We start from the raw sequence: 16,867 nt of genomic DNA, 5'->3' as shown, positions 1-16,867 counted from the left end.
AAGACAGGATTTTGCCATTTACTAGATGGCTGTAAACTACTTGGCTGTTGAATTATCTGTCTCAGTTTCCCTATTCTGCTTGTCCTGGCTTTCTAGTTTGTCTCAGCTTCCCTGGGACATAAAAAGAGAGAGAGTGCTTAAAATACTGTTCAGATGACTTACATTTGCACAATGGGAAGAATGATAACTTCTGACTTTCTCTGTCTTTGGAGTTTTTTAACATCCCATTCTAACCTTGGATTATGTAATTCTGTTTTGGCTAGTTACTGCTGTATCGAGTTATACTAATCAGCTGAGCACAGCTCTTCACCATCTGCACATATGGAGATGGGAGGAAAGAAACAATTGTGAATGAGAACCCCTGCGCACAGCTGGGGGAGAATGTAAATTGGTGCAGCCACTGTGGAAATAGTATGGAGGTTATTCAAACACTAAAAATAGAGTTACCATATGATCCAGCAATACTTCTGGGTATTTATTTATCTAAAGGCAATGAAATACTAGCTTGAAAACATGTGCGTTGCCGTGTTCACTGCAGCATTGTCTACAATAGCCAAAGTGTCCATCAGTGGAAGGGTGGATAAAAAGTGCGGTCTATATACACAAAGGAATATTATTCAATCATAACAAAGAATGAAATCTTGCCATTTGCAACAGCATGGATGAACGTTGAGGGCATTATGCTAAGTGAAATGAGTCAGACAGAGAAAGACAAATGCTGTATGATCTCATTTACACTTGGACTCTTTTTTTTTTCCTTTTTTTTTTTTTAAAGCTCATAGATACAGTGAACAGGTTGGTGGTTGCCAAAGGCAGGTGGTGGTGGTGGTGGTAGTGGAATAGGCGAAGGGGGTCAAAAGGTATAAACTTCCAGTTATAATATAAGTAAGTCCTGGGGATGTAATGCACAGCATGGTGACCATAATTAACGGCATATTTGAAAGTTACTAAGAGAATAAATAGATCTTTAAAGTTCTCATCACAGGAAAAAAGTTTTTATAAACTTGTTGTGGTGATCATTTCACAGTATATACAAATACTGACTCATTATGTTGGACACCTGAAACAAATGTTAAATGCTCAATAAAAAATAAGCAAACAAAAAAAAGAATAGTGAACTAAGAAACATTTCTGTCTGACCCAGGCTTTTTGCCCCAGCTCCTTGCAGGCGTGTGTGCCCAGCAACTCTTGAGCGGCTTAAGCCCCAGAGCGTAGCCACACCTCGTCTTGGCTCTGAGCCTCCCCCTGGATTGCTAATGACCAGGATCCAGTTGTTCATTCAACAAAGATGTTTTGGCTGTCTGTGCAGTACAGAGAATACAACAGTGAGCAAAGCAGATAAAAACTCCAGTCATGTAGGGACTCACATTCCAACGAGGAAAACAGATAGTAAACAAAAATTTACACATCACTGGCTCAGAGATAACTTGTTAAAAAAACATTGTGTCACTCTTTAGCTTGAAGACCTTGGCAGGCTCCTTATAATTTACAGAATTAAGTCAAAACCTTTTAGCATGATGTCAAACACCCATCTAACTGGTTTTCAAACTTCAATGAAGACGTTGTTCCAAACGCTTCTGGCCTCCTCTCTTTTTTCTCCCTTCTCAGTGTTCTGTGCACAACACATCTTCCTTCCCAGCTCAGGTTTTCATTACTATTGTGTAAATTGCCTTCAAGTGTTTTGGTGGAGGGAAAAGTGCAAACAAATGAAAACTTTAGAATGACTGTTGTGCCTATTTGTTTAGGTTTTTCCATTTGGGCTGGGCGCTGGTTAGCCATTAATTAAGGGGTAATGATAATGTACTGGCCATGAACCATTTACCATGATTAAGGAGCCAAGCAAGTACTTTCCCAGGAATCTCTTTTCTCATCTCTGAAATATATCTACCACCTGTGATTAGTTAATGTGAATATAGGCTGCTCACTATGTTCTTATAAACAAGTGGCTTTATTTCTCACCCCTAAATTTGCAAACTTAGTAAGATAATCATAAGTCACCATTTCCGGGAAGTGCAAGAGCAAATAGAAAACAAAACAAAAAACACATTAAGGACAGGGAATGAGAGAAACAAAGCACAGGGTTTTTAAAGATCGTCTGATAAATACTAGGGTTGTTAAGCACACATGATGATGTTAGTTACCACTCATGTATGACATATATGAAAACTGTTAAAAGAGTAAATCCTGAGTTCTCATTACAAGGAGAAAAAAACATTTTCTCTCTCCTTTTTTGATTTCTTTCTATTCTATCTATATGAGATGATGGATGCTAACTAAAAGTATTGTGGTAATCACTTCATAATATATGTAAGTAAAACCTTTATGCTGTACATCTCAAACGCAAACAATGATGCACGACAATTATATCTCAACAAAACGGAAATAAATAAATAAATAAATATTATCTGATCCAGGACTGTCTCATCCAAATTCCTACTTGAGGCAAGAACTCCCTCTGCAACAGGTGTGCCAGGTGTGCTCCAGGCTTCTCCTGGTGACTGCCAGAGCTGGAAGGCAGCCTCGTTCACTGTGTTGGAGCTCTCAGAGATGACGCTGCTGTTATCCTGCCCTTCCTCTGCCCCTACCACAAAAAAGTCCTTTCTCACCCTGAGCTGCGATCTCCCTACTGTAAGAATTCCGTGGAACTTAGTCGTTTTCTTTCCCCGCAGTACCCTACAGCATAGGTTCTTCTTCTAAATGATGTAATTATACTCACGCCTTCCTCTACCTCTCTCGTCCCCAGGGGACCCTCAGGTGAATGTTCTGTGTGGTCGACCATTTCTCACGGAACCTGAGTTCCACAGTCCATCACCCTGAATGCCTTCACTTGAACCTCTCTAGTTTGTCAATTTTTTGTTTAAAATACAGCATCCATAGTAATAAAAATGTAAGTGAAAATAAGAGGCTATTTAAAACTTGATTTTTGCAAATGTTTTTTAAAAATTCTCAGAGTCTGGGGAGGGTAAAATGTGATTTTAAAGTAAAACTTCTGCCAAATGCTTGTTCTACATCGATTGATATGTGTGTGTGATTTTTCTTCTGTAGACTGTTAATATCATGGACTATTGGTTGATTTTTGAATATTGAACAAACCTTGAAACCCAAGTGGGGAAAAAAACCACTTGATCATGGTGTAAAATTACTTTTATGTATTGCTGAATTCTATTTGCTAATATTTTGTTAAGGATTTTAGTGCCATATTCAGGAGGGATATTGGTGTGTAGTTTTCTTTCTTTGTGATGTGTTTGTTTGTATATCAGAGCAATACTATCTTCACAAAGTTAATTGGAAGTACTCTCTCTCCATTTATTTTCTGGAAGAAATGTAGAATTAGTGTTAATTCTTCTTTAAACATTTGGGAGAGTTCTCCAGTAGAACCCATTTAGGCCTGGAGATTTTGCATGTAAAGTATGGGAGTATTTATTTATCTTAATTTTCTTTATTTTTATTTTATTGAATTTATTGGGGGGCAACCTTGGTTAATAACACCATATAGGTTTCAAGTGTACAACTCAATAAAACATCATTGGCATACAGCACTGTGCACGAACCACCCCAAGTCAGGTCTTTCTTTCCATCCCCATTTACCCCTGTCCTCTTCCACCTCCCCATCTACCTTTCCCTCTGGCTATCACCATACTGTTGTTCTTGTCTTTGTGTCATATATATATATATATATATATATATATATTTGTTTGTTTAACCCCTTTACCTTTTTTCATCCAGCCCCCAAACCCCCTTCCCGCTGACAGCTGTGAGTCTGTTCTGTATACCTAAGCTTCTGTTTCTATTTTGTTAGTTAAAATATTTTGTTCATGAGATTCCACATATAAGTGAGATCATGTGGTATTTGTCTTTCTCTGACTGGCTTATTTCACTTAGCCTAATACTCTCCAGGTCACTCCATGCTGTTGCAAAAGGTAAGATTGTCTTCTTTTTTATTGCTGAGTAGTACTCCATGGTGTGAATGTCCCACAGCCTTTTTATCCACTCATCTACTCATGGGCACTTGGGCTGTTTCCAGATCTTAGCTTTGTAAAAAATGCTGCAATGAACATGGGGTGCATATATTCTTTTGAATTAGTGTTTTGGGGTTCTTTGGATATATTCCCAGAAGTGGGATTACTGGGTCAGAGGTAGTTCTATTTTCTAATTCTTTGAGGAAACTCCATACTGTTTTCCACAGTGGCTGCACCAGTCTGCATTCCCAGCAGCAGTGCATGAGGGTTCCCTTTTTTCCACACACTCGCCAGCATTTGTTATTTGTTGATTTATTGATGATAGCCATTCTGACAGGCATGAGGTGATATCTCATTGTGGTTTTAATTTGCATCTCTCTGATGACTAGTGACGTTGAGCATTTTTTTTCTATTGGTCATCTGTATGTTCTCTTTGGAGAAGTGTCTCCAAATATTCAGATCCTTTGCCCATTTTTTAGTTGGATTGCTGGTCTTCTTGGTGTTGAGTTTTATAAGTTTTTTATATATTTTGAAAAGTATGGAAGTATTTAAAGTATGAATTAAATTTTCTTAATTTATTAAATTATTGATTTCATAAATCAAATTGTTGATTTATGTGTTGGGTGAATTGTGGTGATTTGTGTTTTTCAAGGAATTGGTCCACATAAGTCATATTTACATATGCTGAGCTGTTTTCTTATTTTCTTTTTGATGTCTGCAAGGTCTGTTACGTTCTCGACATTAGTAATTTGTGTCATCTCTATTTCTTTGTCAGTTGTGCTAGTGGTTTGCCAATATACAGATTTTTTCAAAACCTAGCTCTTTGTTTTCACTTTGCTATAGTCTTGTGAGGGTGGAAGTCTAGACTTCCCACTTGGCCTTTGCTGGTGTGGATGTGGGCAGAGCCACAGTTTTTTCTGTGGTGTTTGGCTGGAGTATAGCCTTTACTATCTAAACTTTTTGTTGTTGTTTTAGACTCCCCTTTCCTGGCCCTTTGGCTAGAGAGAATAAGCTTTTGTTGGGCTCCAACTCTGGGTCAATGAGACAAAAAGAAAACCCAGAGAACTCACAGTCATGTCATTCCTTGGGTCCCTAGATTCCTAGCCGGTGTGTCACCATCCTCTTATGTTTGTTTATATATATAAAGTCAGACTTTTTAGTTGTACTAACAGGAGAAATAGGAAAAATTATGTCAACTCTATCTTCTTGCAAGCAGAAATCCCCAGAAATCTTTTTTTAGTAGATTTTGGAGGAAGCTGTTCCAATGGTCAATCAAATACCAGATGACCGTCAGTGGTAATGAGCATGGGAGGCTGATCATTTGCCTTGATTACCAGCCCACTGTTGAGTAGCTTTTGTGATAAAAGGTGCACTCTTGTCATATTACAAATGTTTCAGAAAGCCAAACTTTTGACTGATTTCAACGGCCAACTCTTCTTTGTGGTTTTCTTGGCTGCCAGAGGGACTGAGGGTTGGGAATCCACTCATGGTTTCCCAGTTTACTTGGCAAGCAGGGCCCTGAATTTTTGGAGAACTTGTGGAGATGTGATAATATTGCAGTCAGGGCGATCAAGACTGAAGTGTCCGACTAGCCCACTGTGGCAAACATACCCTAAGGTAGCCCCCCCTGATCTTCACCTCCTGGCTTTTAGGAAGTGCCATGGCTAAGCGTAAACTCTAGGGGGTAAGGGTAGCTGCTAGCTGACATCCAGAAAGAAACTGGGGACTCAGTCCTACAGCTGCAAAGAAATGAATCCTGTTAGCAAGATTCTTCCCCAATCAAGCCTCCAGATAGGAAGGCAGCTTGGACAACACTTTGATTGCAGCCTTGTGAGACCCTGAGCAGAGGGTCCAGCTAAGCCATGCCTGGACTTCTGACCCTCAGAAACAGTGCAATAAATGTGGGGTGTTTCAAGCTACTAAGTTTGTGGTAATCTATTACATAGATAGCAATAGATAACAAATATACCAACCAAGAGGACATCATCTATGTGGTGAAAGCTTTGGACATAAGAAGGTAGGGGCACTCACAATACATTCTAACTCACCCACTCCTGGCAAATGGCATATAAGTTTATGCAGTGCTGCAAACACACATTGGATACCTCGGTGGTATGCTGAGATAGGCTTCTCTGCGTCTTGGTAGCCTCATATGAAAACGAAGGTAATTATAATATCTACTTCACAAGGTGGTTGTTAAGAATTAAACATGAGCCTGGCCGGGAATGGCTCAGTGGTTGAGCGTGGACCTAGGATCCAGACGATAGGGGTTCAATTACTGGTCAGGGCACATTCCCCGGTTGTGGGCTCAGTCCCCAGTCGGGGGCATGCAGGAGGCAGCCAATCAATGACTCTCTCATCACTGATGTTTCTATCTCTCTCTCCCCCTCTCCTTTCCTCTCTCTGAAATCAATAAAGATATATTTTTAAAAAATTAAACATGATAATGTGGGTCAAGCTGTTTAGTACAGAACCTGGCACCTTTCAATGTGTGTGGCCCAGTGAGTGTGGCTCTTGCCATCTTAATATTTCAATGAGGTCACATTTCTGGCAACATCTGAGTTATAATGGCAATTGATTTGCAAATCTCACCCCGCCCTCATCCCCCACCAACTAATCAACCAACCAGTCAACCCTTCCACGATTTCCCCAAAATCAAAGCATTGCTAGGGGTAGTCCTGTCCAATTTCTCATAGAACCAAGCAACATTTCTTTTTTCCACCACCCAACAACAAAAACACCAAAGCACCCAAAGCACTCCTGTAACCCACCCTGGCCTTCTCTCCGCAGGGAAAAAAACCACCTACCGGTTAAGAAGGACTTCAAAGAAGGACTCATCAGGGCTTTTCTGCCAACAAAAGAACACTATCCTCAAGGGACAGGTTCTGGGATTTTATAATTTGTTCCCTGGAGAGAGTGGAGAGAATGAATCCCTGACCTGGCCCGAAGGCCCTTTGGGGCGTGGGCATCTCGGAACCCCAGTCCCTTCCCCTGGGTAATGCGGGGGACTAAAGCGATCGCGGAGCGCGCCTTAATTTAATCCCAAGAACAGATTGAAACCATCCTGTTTCAACCGGCCTAACTGCCTAAAAGGATGGGCATAGCATGGGCCTGGGTGCGGAGGAGCCACCTCTCCGCCCCGGGCCCCCCTCGGTCCGCCAGCCACCGAGCCGAGTGCCACATCAGCGCCCGCGCAGCACTTCCAGTTTCCCGGGGAGGCTGCAAGCAGCAAGGAGCCCGGCGGGCGGGGGCGGGCCCCAGGCCTGCCCGAGTGGCGGGCCGACCGGCCAATAGGAGGCAAGGAGGAGCCGCGGCCGCCAATGAGTTGCAGCTCGGGGTAGCCGCGGCCGCCGAGATTCGTGCCCCGCGGGGGAAACCAGATGAGGCACATCTGGACAGCTGCGCCGAGGAGCTGTGCAGCCCCTCCGCGGGCCCGACTTCAGCTGAGCACGTCCCCCACGTCCTCTCCTTCTAGCCACCTATTAATTATTCATTTTCCCAGAGAAGCAACCAAGGATCCAAGTTTAAAACTTTTCCTCCCCCAGCTAATGCGAGACGCGGCCAGATCCCATCCAACACATAGTTTAATTTTCATGGGGCTCTGGGATCAAAAGGACAGAAACAGCAACAACAAAAGCCCAGCCGCTGTCTGATTTAAACTGGCAAAGTGGGGAAAATAAAGTGTTGAGTAAACAGACCGAATTGGGTAAGTTTTGGATACATGCTGGATATCTTGTTTCTCCCGCTGTGATCTCAATGCTGAGTCTTTCTGCTGTTCTCACTAGTCAGTCTTCTCTTCAGGGAAAGAAAAAAATATCGCTTGCTGCCACAAACTGCACGGGCCTTGGCTTCTTTTTCTTCTGCTTTGCTAAGGTTTTAATTTAATTTAACTTTTTGGCCATCTGTATGCTATTTTTAAATTTCCTGGAACAGAAATTTAACTAGTATCCTGTTGTAAACCTCTCCTAACTTCAAAGTTGAATCTACTGATAAATTTATTTTTCTATTTTCTTCCTGTGCAAATAGACTATACATTTGTAAAGCTGAAATCTTTGTACATCTTCCTCTCCCTGACTGTCTTGATAGAAGATTGAGGAAATTATCTGGCTTATTCAGGATTAACAAAACTTTTGCTTCTGTTAATAGGATGTTTAATATTAGATTATTTAAAGCCTCAACTATATAGGTAATTGCTGTTTCACTTACGTTTAAATGTAATTGTAACCCAAATGTATCTTTTCTTTATTCTCCTATCCAGATTCCTTTATGATTGTTAAAAGAACATCTTAAACATGTGATAGACAATTGTGTGTATCAATAGCCTTATGCTATAATTGTATATTAACCCCATAATTCTATCAAAATATTATTCAGAGGAATCATTAGATGTGTATGCTTGCGGATGGTTCTGGTATATATATATTTCAAGATGGAAATGATGGAAAATCTTGAGCTAGGTAAATGGCCTGAAGTCCATTCCATTCCAAACATCTATAATTCTCTCTCTTTAAGCAATGTTTTGGATTTGAGACCTTGCCATATGTTATTTACTATTATGGCAGATCTGGCCAGAATTGATCTTTAATTTCTGGCTTAGAAAACAGTAGGTGGGAATTTGGTGCTATAATTGCAAGTTGCAGAGCATGTTTTTGATTCAAAAAGGCAATGCCTACGATGGGTGGAACAGTTGAAGTGGTTTCCAGGGATGCATGGTTAGAAGAAACAGTGTGTCAGAGAAACAATATAAAGAGCCAGCTGCCCTGATTCAATTCACAACCCCACTCTTTGACCTTGGGCAAGTTAGTCAGCCCATCTGTGCCTCAGTTTCTGCCTCTGTAATGCGGAGATCATAGCACCTACCTCCGGGGGTTGTCTTGAGGACTAATTGAGTTAATGTGTTAAACACAGAATAGTTCTGGCACATAGTAAGTCTTTGCTGTTGTGCTCACTCTTCCTTGCCTTCCTTCCCAGCTCCCCCTGCTGCACATCAGTTTCCCCAGCCACCATTCTGACCCTTGCACTAGCAACTAGTAGCGCTGACCCCTTGTTAGTGATGCACTGTAAAAGGCTGTAAAGGAGAGAGAGTCTTGAGAGGGAAGTGAGGTAGAACTTATCAAGTGCCTTAGAAAGATCTAGAAGGTTCTGGGAGGGCAGAGGATGGAGAGATGACTTCTTATTGTAGGATGGCTTCATGGAAAGGTTGGCATTTCTGGGAAAAATTTTTACCCAATAATTTTAATTGAGAGGAAAGGGCTCATAGAACAACAGCAGATGGCAGGCATTTTAGGAGGAAGAGAAAGCTTGGGCAAAGCAGCGAGGCTGGAAAGTGTGGCTCTATGTGGACACTGAATTGTCATGCAGGCAACCTGTGAGGGGTTAGTGAACAGAAAGGTTGGAAAGGTGGGAGAGGTGGGAGGATGGCATGGAGAGCCTGATGGGGAAGGAGAGGCTTGGGAGGTAGACTGGTGGGGGATGGCAAGCGGAACTTGCAGCAGTTACATAGTGGAAGTGCTTCTAGAATGATCCGTCTCTGGAGTCTGGTCTCCACCTTTTGCCCAGCATACCCTCCCTTTCTGCTCGATTGCTTCTGTGACCTACCTTCAGGGCCTGCAGGCTCTGGGGCAGGATGGACCAGTGACTTTGGACTCCACCTTTTTGGACTCACTCTGTGGCGGCTGTCTTGGAGCTCTGCTGAAGTGGTCGGGCATTCTGGGCTATTACCCAGGCTGCTTCTCAGAAACAGGCCACACCCTAAAGTCTTTGACATGATTGCACCTCTCCTCTGCCCCTAAATGCACATACAATAGCTGAGAGAATTGTCTATTCACATGCTAATACTTATCACTTTATAATGCACAGTTACTGAAGTGGATGAAGACTTGTAAGATGCACCTAAGTGGAGAGTCCGTTTGGAGATCTCTTGCTTTCTCTTCCTCCCAGGCATTGAGCTATGTCTGAGCGAACCTAAGTGTGGCCCTGGTGCTGTGTGACCTCAGGCATGACACTGAACCATCATGGCCCTCTCTGTGCCATCATCTGTAAAATTATCTCTAGGGTCCCTTCTCCCTTGGATGATCTTTTATTCCTCTCCCCAACCGCCCCTGCGACAGTCTGTTGCTTGCAGGTGGCAATTTGATTCATCTATGGCTGACATTTTCTGACCAGTTAACACATGGCAGACATTGCTCTAAATGCTTTACATGTCCTAGCTTACGTAAGCCTCTCAACAGCCCTCCGAGAGTTGGTATTTAATAGCTGAGGAGAAAGAGGCATGGGCAGATTAAGACACTTGCCCAAAGTCACACAGTGAACAAATGGCAGATGCAGACTCAGACAGTGTAACACCAGGGCCCAGGACTTAACCACTGGTCTATACTGGCTTAGGTTTAATACAGCTGGGCTCTCTTCTCCTTTGTGGTTGTGGTAGTCAAGAAGTCCCTGGAAGAAGGATCATTGAAGGGGCAGGGAACATTCGGAGAATCAAGTTGGTAAAATTTCCCTGGAGGGGCCAGAATACCATCAGGAGTCTTGTTCATGGGATGTGCTGCACAGGGAGACAGGAGACGTTTTATCTGTTTATTACACAGGCCTCATTGTAGACAAGCACTCCGTCTTTTCATCTTATTTCAACAGAACCACCATAGTCCTGGACTAGATGTCGCTTGGATGATTGTCTTCTTTGAAAAACTGAAACAGTATATAAAAGTCAAAAGTAATGGTTTCCCCTTTATTTACTGCTTTCTTCCCACACTACTACTCTCTTCAGAGGTAACCTTTGTTAATAGTTTGATCAGTATCCTCCCAGTCCTTCTCTAACAGGTCACTCATAGGTATAGAGCTAAATGAAATTTAAAAATATAAATGGGGCCTGGCGTGGTGTGGCTTAGCGGTTGAACATTGACCTAGGATCCGGATGATCTGGGTTCGATTCCTGGTCAGGGCACATGCCCGGGTTGTGGGCTCGATCAATGACTCTCTCATCATTGATGTTTCTATCTCTCTCTCTCCATCTCCTTTCCTGTCTCTAAAATCAATAAAGATATATTTAAATATGTATATATGTATATAAATGGGTCGGCAGTATTTTTATTTTTTAAAAATAGGGAAACTAAGAAATGTTCCAAGGCTTATGGAAAAATGGGGCAATTCCAGGTACACATTCTACCCCTATTTCTTGGGCATTCTGGCTTCTTGTCTGATTTCTGGAGATGCTGTGGTTTTGGGTTAAGAACTTCAAGGGGAAGGTCAGTGTAAGGCAATTTCAGGTGTCCCATTATTAATAATACCTGATCTGGATTTCACATCATTTTGAGAATTCACTATTTAAACTTTTAAGGTATTAATTCAACTTAAAATATCATTAGAAAAATATTGTAATTTGCTTTTTATCTCATTACCTTAATGCAGTGACTCTTTGTAGTATAACACACTGACTAAGCACATAGACTGGAGTCAGACTGAAGGTTTCTTCAGTCCCAGCTCTGCTTCTCACTAGTGTACCTGGAGCAAGTCACTTTTTCTAGGAGGCTTTTTACCTGCAAAATGGGGTTATCAATAGGCATTAAATGAAAAAAATAAATTTAAGTCATTTAGCGTAAGGTCTGAATCTTAGTAAAGGTTGTACATGTAAGTACTTCATTTTTTTTATTGTGGCAAAATAGGACAGCATTTGCCATCTTGCCCGTATCTAATTGTATAGTTCAGTGGCATTAAGTGCATTCACATTGCTGTGCAGCCATCACCACTATCCCGGAGTCTTCATAACTTTTTCATCAAACTGACACTCCATACCCATTAAATAATAACTCTTTATTACACTTGCTGTCAATCTCTGATAACCGCCATTCTACTTTCTATCTCTATGAATCTGACTCCTCTAGGTGCCTCATAGAACTGGAGTTATACACTATTTGCTCTTTTATAACTGGCTTATTTCACTTAGCGTAAGGTTTTCAAGGTTCATCTATATTGTATCGTGCCAGAATTTTATTAGTCATGTGCTGCTGCTTGATGATGGGGATACATCCTGGGAAATGCATCCTTAGGCAATTTTGTTCTTGTGCAAGCATCATAGGGTGCACTTACACAACCTGGATGGCAGCTCACTGCACACCCAGGCTGTATGGTGTAGCCTATTTCTCCCAGGCCACACGCCTGTACAGCGTGCTGCTGTACTGGATACTGCAGGCAACTGTAACACACAGGTAAGTATTTGGGTATCTACACATAGACAAAGTACAGTAAAAAATACGATGCAAAAGATAAAGTGTGTGTGCATATGTGTGAGCGTGGTGTGTGTTCATATAGGTGAGCTCACACACGTGCACACAGATATGGGGGCAGGGCAGGAGTAAGGCTGTGTAGGGAGGCTCCATCGGAGCTCAGGAGGAGGGATGGGGGGATGTGAGAGAGAAGGAACAGAAAGGGTGAGAAAGGGAGAGCAGAGATCAGAAGAGAACCAGAAAGATAAAGCTTGAGACAGGAAATAATAAAAGGGAAAGGGGGAGGAGATGGAGGGAAAGAAGGAGGGAGAGAGGAACAGGCCTGGCAGGAAAGAGAGGTAAGGAGAAACTGAGGAAGGGAGGTAAGTGTGCGCACCGTGTGCAGGTGTACATGTGCGTGCAGGGTCTCCCCTCATCCTTAGCTCTCTCCTCTTGCTCCCTCACCGACTCTAGGCCACAGCCACAGCCACGGGGTGCGCAGAGGGTGGACTGAAGGCATGCTGAGTCTACTCATCTATTTAATCCACCCAGAGCTGGCAGGAAGCCCAACAACTTAGTTGGGCCCAGCCTTTTCTTTCAACATCACAAACTTTTTGCTTATAACCCATTTAATTCTTGTGGGACCACTGTCATATATGTGGTTCCTCATTGATGGAGACCTCATTATTCGGTATTTGCCTGTACTTTTTAAGGCCAAATAATATTCGATTGTATGTCTATACCACGTTTTGTTTATCGAGTCATCTTCTGGTGGACATTTGGTTTGTTTCCATCTGTGGTGGTTAATTTTTTTGTGCCAATTTGGCTAGGCCACAGTACCCAGATATTTGGTCAAATATTATTCTAAATATTCCTGTGACACCCCCCCCATCAGATTAACATTTAAATTACTAGACTTTGAGTAAAATAAACTACTTTCCATAATGTGGGTGGCCTCATCCAATTATTTGAAGGCCTTAATAGAAAAAGACTGATCTCCCTTGAAGAAGAGGGAATTCTGCCAGCAGACTGCCTTTGGACTTGAACTGCAGTGTCCGCTCTTCCCTGGGTTTCCAGCCAGCTGGCTTACCCTGAAGATTTTGGACTTGCCAAAGTCTAGTCTAATCCTCTACAGTCACGTGAACCAATTCATAAAATCAGTCTCATTCTCTGTCTCTCTTTCTCATGTACCCTACGGTTCTCTGGGAACCCTGGCTGATATGTTATCTTTTGGCTATTGTGAGTAATGCTGCTATGAACACTGGTGTACAAAGAACTGTTGGAATTCCTTCTTTCAGTTCTTTTGGGTGTGTACCCAGAAGTGGAGTTCAGCATCACAGAGTAATTCAGTTTTTTAAGAACTGCCACGGCAGCCACACCAGTTTACATGCCCTCCAGCAATGCACGAGGGTTCCAGTTTCTCCACACTCTTGCCAACATCTATTCTGTTTTTTGTTTTTTGTTTCAATAATAGCTGTCTTTATGGGTGTGAAGTGATATCTCCTTGTGGTTTTGAGTTGCATTTCCCTGATGACTATGATGCTGAGCATCTCCTTCGGTGCTTATTGGCATTTGCACGCCTCCTGTGGAGAAATGTCTACTCAAGTTCTTTGCTCATTCTTAAGTCAGATTGTTTATTCTGATTTTTGTTTTTGTAATGGAGTTGTAGGAGTTATTTATACATTCTCGATATTAACTACTTCCTAGGCATAGGACGTGCAGATCTTTTCTTTCATTACCTGGGTTGCCTTTTTAGTTTGTCAGTTGTGTTCTTCCATGCTCAAAAGTTTATTATTTTGATGTCCTCCAATTTATTTTTTCTTTTGTTGCCTCTGGTTTTGGTGTTACACATCCGAAAAATCTTTGCCAAATTAAATATCATGAGGATTTTCTTCTAAGAGCTTTGTTTCAGTTCTGACATTCCGATTTTTTATCTATTTTGAGTTAATTTTTGTATATGATGGAGATAAGGGTCCAACTTTATTCTTTCGCATGTGGATATTTAAGCAATTCACTTATCAATCATTATAATGTTTATCTTTATATAAACAGCATTAGCAGAGATATAGCCATAGCATAAAAATATTGATTCATTTTTTTAAAATTTATCTTTATTGTTGAAAGTATTACAGGTGTCCATTTCTCCCCCCCCCCCAATTAACCCCCTCCACCTAGTTCCCACCCCCTCCCCAGGCCTTCACCCCGTCATTGTCTGTGTCAATGGGTTATGCATATATGCATATAACTTCTTTGGTTAATCTCTTCCCACCCTCCACCCCCCCTTCCCTCTTTCCTCTGAAATATGATCGTCTGTTACAAGCATCAATGTCTCTGGATCTATTTAGTTCATCAGATTCTTTTGTTCATTAGCTTCTTCTTAAAGAAGACCCTTCAACATTTCCTGTCGTACTGGTTTGGTGGTGATGAACTTTAGCTTTTCCTTGTCTGAGAAGCTCTTTATCTGACCTTCAGTTCTAAATGATAGCTTTGCTGAGTAGAGTAATCTTGGTTGTAGTTCCATGTTTTTCATCACTTTGAATATTTCTTGCCACTCCCTTCTGGTCTGCAAAGTTTCTTTTGAGAAATCAGCTGACAGTCGTATGGGTGCTCCCTTGTAGGTAACTAATTGCTTTTCTCTTGCTGCTTTTAAGATTCTCTCTTTGTCTTTAACCTTTGGCATTTTAATTATGATGTGTCTTGCTGTGAGCCTCTTTGGGTTCCTCTTGTTTGGGACCCTCTGTGCTTCCTGGACTTGTAAGTCTATTTCTTTCCCCAAGTAGGGGAAGTTTTCTGTCATTATTTTTTCAAATAGGTTTTCAGTTTCTTGCTCTTTCCTCTCTGTCTGGCACCCCAATAATATGAATGTTGGGCCTCTTGAAGTTGTCCCAGAGGCTCCTTATGCTATCTTCATATTTCTGGATTCTTTTTTCTTTTTGCTCTTCTGGTTGGTTGTTTTTTGTTTCCTCATGTTCCAAATTGCTGATTTGATTCTCAGCATCCTCTACTCTACCATTGATTCCCTGTAAATTATTCTTCATTGCGGTTCGTGGAGCCTTCATTTCAAATTGGTCCTTTATTATGTCATCGATTTTCTCAATTATTTTCATCATATTCTTACTAATATCCTTGAGCATCCTTATAACCATAATTCTGAACTCTGTATCTGTTAGCTTGCTTGGATCTATTTCATTTATTTCCTCTTCTAGAGATTTCTTCTGTTCTTTCCTTTGTGACATGTTTCTTTGCCTCCACATTTTGGCTGCTTCCAGGTGTTTGTTTCTATGTATTAGGTAGAGCTGCTATGTCTCCTGGAATTGGTAGAGTGGCTTTGTGTAATAGGTGTCCTGTAGGGTCCAGTGGCTTAGCCTCCTCAGTCCCCTGAACTGGGCCTTCTAGGTGCTCCCCTGTGTGGGCTGTGTGCACTGTCCTGTTGTAATTGAGCCTCGGTTGCTGTTGGTGTCACTGGAAGGAACTGACCCCCAGACCAATCAGCTATGAGGACCAGCTGCAACTATGGCCAGAGAGCTGCTGTGCTGGAGACACCCCTATGGAGCAGGATTTATTCAGCGGAGCTTTGGTGTTTACCAAGTGCGCCCCTTGAGTGTGTCACTCGTGGATGTGGTAGGGTTGTAATCCAGCCTGGTCGAGTCTGACCACCAGGTGCATTGTCTCTGAGGCCTCCTGGGAGGTGCGAAGTCAGCCTGTGCCAGTGCCTTGCCCAGGGCCACCCAGCATGAACTACACAGCAAACCCTAGTTGGCTGCTACTTGTGCTGGGCTTGGAGGTGTCTAGGAGAGGCCAAGCTATGAGCCAATGCCGGCTGCCGCTAGTGCCAGGCCTGGGGCTACTTATCAAGCCATACGGGGCACGCTGCTGCTTGTTTGAGAGATTTTAGGAAAGTCCTAAGCATGAAGCTCAAGAGGCCACTTGCACAGAAAGCCCCTGGAAATGGCCTGGATGAGCTGCAGGTGGGGAGGGGCGGGGCCTCCGGGAATCACGGGGCGGGGCCAAAGGTGCGAGTCAGGTGCTGGCGACTCAAATATGGCGCCTGCCTGCCGGCTGTGTGCAGGGAGGACTCGCCACAGGAGCCATGGCCTCCGCCAGCCCTTCTGCCTGGGAGGAAGACGCCCCTCCACTTCTCACCCCAATTTCAGGCAGGTTAGTTCCTCCCCGAGTGTCCCAGGTTCCTTTTACGCCACTGCCCGGCGCTGGGCTCAGAGGGAGCGTCCGAGTGAGTCCGTGTGCTGCCCTTTGAGAGAAGCTTCTGGGGCTCCCGCAGCCTCCGCCACCCTCAGCCACAGGCCCCACTGGTTTCAGAGCCCGAAGCTGTGGGGATTTCTCTTCCCAGCCCTGGAGCCCTGGGGTAGGGGCCTACTGTGGGGCTGGGACCCCTCGCTCCTCCGGAAAACCCCCACCGCCGAGATTCCCTCCCGGGTTTCAACCATGGCACCGGGCGTGGGCCCCTGGCCGCGTCTCCGGGATTCAGCCCCCATCCGCCCGCGTCTCCGCCCCTCCTACCGGTCTGGGTGCTTCTTCAGTTCCCTGGTTGTAGGGCTTCTGTTCAGCTGGATTTCAGGAGGCTCCCAGTGATGGTGGTTCTATATTTTAGTTGTAATTTTTTTTATATATCTTTACTGATTTGAGAAAGAGGAAAGGAGAGGGAGAGAGAGAGAGAAATACCAATGATGAGAGAGTCATTGGAGATAG

The 16,867-nt window shown here is 43.1% G+C and overlaps 1 protein-coding gene across 1 annotated transcript in view; it reads left to right on the top strand.

Moving 5' to 3' along the window:
- The first annotated feature begins 7,419 nt into the window (after positions 1-7,419).
- The window catches only part of TMEM45A (transmembrane protein 45A), a 74,353-nt gene continuing 64,905 nt past the window's right edge, over positions 7,420-16,867 (top strand). The window contains exon 1 of the mRNA XM_016199706.2: positions 7,420-7,665. The gene's annotated coding sequence lies outside the window, so the exon portion shown is untranslated. The remainder of the gene's footprint in view (positions 7,666-16,867) is intronic.

Source organism: Miniopterus natalensis, chromosome 6, assembly GCF_054644295.1.
Source record: "Miniopterus natalensis isolate mMinNat1 chromosome 6, mMinNat1.hap1, whole genome shotgun sequence".
Lineage (NCBI taxonomy): Eukaryota > Metazoa > Chordata > Mammalia > Chiroptera > Miniopteridae > Miniopterus > Miniopterus natalensis.
The sequence above is the reverse complement of the archived record's forward strand: the minus strand, read 5'-3'. Positions and strand labels throughout refer to the sequence as shown.